The following is a 6909-nucleotide window of genomic DNA, read 5'->3' as shown; positions in this document are numbered from 1 at the left end:
ACTTGCTGGAGGCGCGGTGAAGTGAGGAGTGGAAGCAGGGCACCCACAAGTGTCCGTTCAACCCTTTAAACACTGAGGAATACCTTGCTAAGCGGGCGATCTTGTCCCGTTTTCCCATGGTGCTGAAGCAAAGGGCTTTGAAAAGGGGATTGGAGAAATTTGTGGGGAACAGGTTTGTATCTACAGCTTGCTGGCATGATAGCTAAATGGAAACCTGTACGTCAGGGGTGTTGAGGCTCTCTTAGGAGAGGGCCAAGTTCCATTTTGGAGAAGCTCCCAGGGGCTGCATGCCACTGGTGGGCGCAGCCAAAGGCAAACAGGGTGGGGCCAAAACTACCAGTAAATTTAGCTTAAAGCTCCCACCGATTGTAACTAAGCCTTAGGAGACGCATTTCAACCTTTCAGAATGGGGAAAATACTGCATAAGAGGCAGGAAAGCACCAAACCATCCATGGCTGGGGGAAATGGGGTGGGGCCAGGGGAGGGGGCGTGGCCATCTGGGGAATCCCCGAGGGCTGGGTTTGGCCTGAGGTTCTGTGGTCAGAAGCAGTTTGCCTGTGGATGCCGGGTGCTGGGAAAGACGATAAGGGAGGGCTGTTGCCTTTGTGCCCTGCTCGTGGGTGCCCTGGACTCATCTGGCAGGCTGCTCCTGGAAACAGGATACTGGGCTAGATGGACATTTTGGATTGATCTGGCAGAGATCCTCTTAAGTTCTTAAGAGATATCTCTAAACCATCTCTGGGATGGCCAAACAAGCAAGGACAAAAAGCGGCACAGGTTTGCATAAAATGTGCATATGCTATGTAGGGATGGCTGTTGCAGGGAAATCTGGCCCTTTTGGGGGCTGTCAGATTTCCCTGGAACTCCTGGCTAGCCTTTCATTTGCGAGCTGTGGACTTTTTCCAGAAATGTGAGAACTTTCTTGTTTTCTTTTTCTTTTTTTCCTTAAACCACCTTAAATTCCTTAAATTTCACCTGTAGTTTGCACACATTTTGGCTGTAATATGCTTAATTTTGGGCAACTTGCACCTGCAATTTGTGCAAATGCAGGTGCAATTTGTGGAAATTAAACACTATGGCCACAATTTATGCAAATCACAGCTGCAATTTGCATAAATTATGCAACTTGCACCCACAATTTGCATAAACAGCCATTTAAGGGGACCGCCCCCTCTCAAGTCCATGAGCTGGCTTGACTCAATACAGTTTGGGTCAGACCAGCTCACAGGTAACTGAGCTGGCGTCTGGGGTACCAAGCTGCTGGAAGCTCGGCGAACTTCACCTCCTGGATGGATTCCTCCAACATCCCGATTGCTAAGTTATCTGTGTAGCTGTGCATTTAATTTAAATAGAAATACAACACATCTCACCAGAGTGGGGAAGAAGGTGACCTGTGTGCCTTCCTGCTCAGCTCACTGTTGAAGGGCCTTGCTCTGGTCTCCCTGCTTAGGATTCTTCATCTTTAATTGGGATGTGGACTGGACAGCCCTTCGAATAGAGGACTGTTTTCTGTAAAGTACAGCACTTGGTAACCCTAGCTTGGAACCATTTTAACTTAAGATATTTAAGGATTTCTGTCCTAAATAAACCCTAGGGGCTGTAATTTACGGAAAGCAGTAAAGATTCTTTGTTGTAGAGATACCAAACCCACCCACAGGGCAATGCTAGACGTGCCTACTTGTAGGGTAGTAATTTTTTGCAGACTGTTAACTTTTGTGGGCTCTTTTTTTCAAGCAGATTAGAGATGGTGTTGTTGTTGTTCAGTCGTGTCCGACTCTTCGTGACCCCATGGACCATAGCACGCCAGGCCTTCCTGTCCTGCGCTCTCTCCCGGAGCGTGCTCAAGTTCATATTCATTGCATCGGTTGCTATCTAGCAACTTAGTGCTGGAGATAACCTTGGATGGGCAGGAACAGGTAAGAACTGGAGGGGAGGGCTGTGTTCGCCTATTATTAATGCCACCTCCCTTTGCATCTGATGCATGGGTGTTTTTGGAGTGAGGCCTAGCTGGGCATGTTGCTCAATCTTCTGAGCTATGCCCTGGATCTTTTGAGCTATCCTAATTGCCAATTATTTTACATTTTCCCATTGACTTACATTGGAAAACAGAAATGGCCATAACGTTTTTAGTTTGTATGATAAATACATGAAATTTGGAAACCTGGTAGATGGAGATGATTGAAACTTCCAAATTTCAGGCAGTTAGGCCCAGTGACCCTTGTGCTAGTCACTGGTAAATTTTGTTTTTTTCGAGAATATCTGTCAAAGTAAAGTGCTATAATTTTTTGGTGCTTCCATGTAAGTGCATGGAATTTGGGCACCTGGCAGCCTCTATGGAGCTGACTGAACCTGCCAAAGTCCAGTGGCTTTTGCGCTAGCCATGCATAAAGTTTCCTTTCTCAAAGACTAAAACAAAAGGTAAAAACTGTCAAGCCACACAGGGGATTAGAGATCCTAATCAGAAGGTGTTTAAGGTGACCATTAGGAGGTCACTATCCCTAATCCCCGGTGTAGGTTTTTTTTGGTGCAAATAATACTTTCCTTTTGTCTGCCCTGAATCTGCCACTATTCAGCTTCACTGGATGACCTGAGGCTCTTCATTAAGGGAAGAAAAAAGTTAAACATCTCTATGGCTGCAATACACATTACCTAGGAAAAAGTCACACTGAACTCAGCTTATTGATTGCACTGCTCCGCTTTCACTATTCCATTAATGTTATAAACCTCCCCCTTATTTGCTCTTCTTCGAAATGAAATAACCCAAACATTGAAGCCTTTCCTTATAGAGGAGTGATTCCACCCTACTCTCAATTACCCCACTGTGATTGGAGACTGCTGCGTTAAAAATTCGGCCCTATTGGCAGCTAGATGTCACTTTACAAGGCTCACTTCCCCCCTCCCAACTCCTACTCTCCCCCTCCTTAATCTTAAGGAATTGTTACATTTCCCAGTCAAGCTGTCTGGGTTTCAGAATCGTCCAAAGCATTCTGAAGCGATTCAGACTGATCCGACCCACTTCGGATCTGGACTGATTTCTTCCTAATCACCCTGCTTCAGTTCGGAATTTGGATCCAAAGCTGTGCACAGCCCTAGTTAATAAAAGCCGACGTGTTCCCTCTGAGCTCAGTAGCCTTGCTATTACTAGGAGGCTTTAGGACTCGCTCCTTGGCAGACCATCCATGAGGGGCTCTAGTGTGAATGCACAAGCCTTTTAAAGTAGAGGGGAAACTGCCACCTTTCCTTCCACAGTCTGCTCAGTCTGCTCAATGTTTTCTCCCCCCCCCCCTTCTGCTCTTACATGCCCACTGTTGGGAGCTTGCTTGCAAGGAAATGTTGAAGAGGGAGAAGGAAGGGAAGAAAGAGCTCCGTGTGAAATATTGGTATTTCACACAGCATCTGATTTTAATGCCTCAAACTGGAATCTTTGGCCTCTGCAGAAGTTTACTAGCTTCAGTACAGCAAAGGATCCATTCAGCTTCCATAAACTTCTTTCTCCCCCTCCACTTTAATTTCTCCTAAACAGCTGTAGGACTCTAATTAGTCCAAAAGGAGGGTTAGGACTATGTGGCATCATGATCAAGGAACTGCTGGGGCTTTTAGATTGGTTCTACACTAAAAAAAAAAAAAAAAAAAAAGCTAGAGAAAGCCCTCAGCCACCTCACCTCATAAAGTTAATTTACGTACGTGCAATCCTCCACAGCCTCCTAAATTCCTCTGAAGTACCACCTCTGAAAGGAGCCACTTGGCTTAGGGAATTCTCCCCCCTCACCACCACCCATTTCCAATCACCGTTCTTCTTTTCTTCTTCCTTCCCCTATCCTGTTCTTTGTTTCTCTTCTTTATTCCACCCAGATCATAACTTTGTTGTTGTTGTTCAGTTGTTCAGTCGTGTCCGACTCTTCGTGACCCCATAGACCATAGCACGCCAGGCCTTCCTGTCCTCCGCTCTCTCCCGGAGCGTGCTCAAGTCCATATTCATTGCATCAGTGATGCTATCTAGCCATCTCATCCTCTGCCGTCCCCTTCTCCTTTTGCCTTCAGTCTTTCCCAGCATCAGGGTCTTTTCCAGAGAGTTTTCTCTTCGCATTAGGTGGCCAAAATATTTGAGCTTCAGCTTCAGGATCTGTCCTTCCAATGAGCACTCAGGGTTGATTTCCTTTAGGATGGACTGATTTGACCTCCTTGCAGTCCAGGGGACTCGTAAGAGTCTTCTCCAGCACCACAGTTCGAAAGCATCAATTCTTCGGCGCTCAGCCTTCCTTATAGTCCAGCTCTCACAGCCATATGTTACTACTGGGAAAACCATAGCTTTGATTAGACGGACCTTTGTCGGCCAGGTGATGTCCCTGCTTCTTACTATGCTGTCTAGGTGTGCCATAGCTTTCCTCCCAAGGAGCAAGCGTCTTTTAATTTCATGGCTACAGTCGCCGTCTGTGGTGATCTTGGAGCCCAAGAAAATAAAATCTGTCACTGCTTCCATTTCTTCCCCTTCCATATGCCAGGAAGTGATGGGGCCAGATGCCATGATCTTCGTTTTTTTAATGTTGAGTTTCAAACCAGCTTTTGCAATCTCCTCTTTCACCCTCAACAAGAGGCTCTTTAGATCCTCTTCGCTTTCTGCCATTAGGGTGGTATCGTCTGCGTATCTGAGGTTGCTGATAATTCTTCCAGCAATCATAATTCCGACCTGTGATTCATCCAACCTGGCAGTTCTCATGATGTACTCTGCACATAAGTTAAATAAGCAGGGCGACAATATACAGCCTTGTCGTACTCCTTTCCCAATTTTGAACCAATTGGTTGTTCCATGTCTGGTTCTTACTGTTGCTTCTTGACCCTCGTACAGGTTTCTCAGGAGACAGGTGAGGTGGTCTGGTATCCCCATCTCTTTCAGAATTTGCCACAGTTTGTTGTGATCCACACAATCAAAGGCTTTAGCATAGTCAATGAAGCAGAAATAGACGTTTTTCTGGAATTCTCTTGCTTTCTCCATGATCCAGCGAAAGTTGGCGATTTGATCTCTAGTTCCTCTGCCTCTTCGAAACCCAGCTTGTACTTCTGGTAGTTCTCGGTTCACATACTGCTGAAGTCCAGCTTGTAGGATTTTGAGCATCACCTTGCTGGCATGTGAAATGAGCGCAATTGTACGGTAGTTTGAACACTCTTTGGCGTTGCCCTTTTTTGGAATTGGAATGTAAACTGACCTTTTCCAGTCTTGTGGCCACTGTTGAGTGTTCCAAATTTGTTGGCATATTGAGTGCAGCACTTTAACAGCATCATCTTTTAGGATCTTAAATAGCTCAGCTGGAAGACTGTCATCTCCGCTAGCTTTGTTGTTAGTAATGCTTCCTAAGGCCCACTTGACTTCACTCTCGAGGATGTCCGGCTCAAGGTCAGTGACCGCACTGTCATGGCTATCAGGGACATTCAGATCTTTCCTGTATAGTTCTTCTGTGTATTCTTGCCACCTCTTCTTAATCTCATCTGCTTCTGTTAGGTCCCTGCCTTCTTTGTCCTTTATCATGCCCATTTTTGCACAAATCATTCCCTTGAGATCTCCAGTTTTCTTGAAGAGATCTCTAGTCTTTCCCATTCTGTTGTTTTCCTCAATTTCTTCGCATTGTTCATTTAAGAAGGCCTTCTTGTCTCTCCTTGCTATTCTCTGGAACTCTGCATTCAGTTGGATATATCTTCCCCTTTCTCCCTTGCTTTTCGCTTCCCTTCTTTCCTCAGCTACTTGTAAAGTCTCATCAGACAGCCACTTTGCTTTCTTGCATTTCTTTTTCTTTGGGATGGATTGAGTTGCTGCCTCCTGAACAATGTTACGGACCTCTGTCCATAGTTCCTCAGGCACTTTGTCTCTCAGGTCTAATCCCTTAAATCTAATTCCTCATCTCCACTGTATATTCATCAGGGATATGATTGAGGTCATACCTGAATGGTTTAGTGGTTTTCCCTACGTTCTTCAATTTAAGCTGAAATTTTGCAAGAAGCAGCTCATGATCTGAGCCACAGTCAGCTCCAGGTCTTGTTTTTACTGACTGTATGGAGCTTCTCCATCTTTGGCTGCAAAGGACATAATCAATCTGATTTCGATATTGACCAATCTGGTGATGTCCATGTGTAGAGTCGCCTCTTGTGCTGTTGAAAAAGAGTGTTTGCTATGATCAGCGTGTTCTCTTGGCAAAACTCTATTAGCCTTTGTCCTGCTTCATTTTGTACACCAAGGCCATGCCTGCCTGTTATCCCGGTGATTTCTTGACTTCCTACTTTAGCATTCCAATCCCCTATGATGGAGAGGACATCTTTTTTTGGTGTTAGTTCTAGAAGGTGTTGTAGGTCTTCATAGAACCGATCAACCTCAGCTTCTTTGGCCTCAATGGTTGGGGCATAGACTGTGATGTTGAATGGTTTGCCTTGGATTCGTACTGAGATCATTCTATCGTTTTTAAGATTGTACCCCAGTACTGCTTTTCCCACCCTTTTGTTGACTATGAGTGCTACTCCATTTCTTCTAAGGGATTCTTGCCCACAGTAGTAGATATGATGGTCACCTGAATTAAATTTGCCCATGCTTGTCCATTTTAGTTTGCTGATTCCCAAGATGTCGATGTTCAATCTTGCCATCTCATGTTTGACCACCTCCAGCTTACCTTGATTCATTGATCTTACATTCCAGGTTCCTAAACAATATTGTTCTTTATAGCATTGGATTTTCTTTTCACCACCAGCCACATCCACAGCTGAGTGTCCTTTTGGCTTTGGCCCAGCCGCTTCACTCTTTCTGGCGCTACTTGGAAATACCCTCTGCTCTTCCCCAGTAGTATATTGGACACCTTCCGACCTGAGGGGCTCATCTTCCAGCGTCATATCTTTTAGCCTTGTGATACTTTCCATGGGGTTTTCTTG

The sequence above is a fragment of the Heloderma suspectum genome, chromosome 17 (genome assembly GCF_057233095.1).
Source record: "Heloderma suspectum isolate Gila_16-S chromosome 17, 16-S_ref, whole genome shotgun sequence".
In the NCBI taxonomy this organism is placed as follows: domain Eukaryota; kingdom Metazoa; phylum Chordata; class Lepidosauria; order Squamata; family Helodermatidae; genus Heloderma; species Heloderma suspectum.
This window is presented reverse-complemented; position numbering follows the sequence as displayed.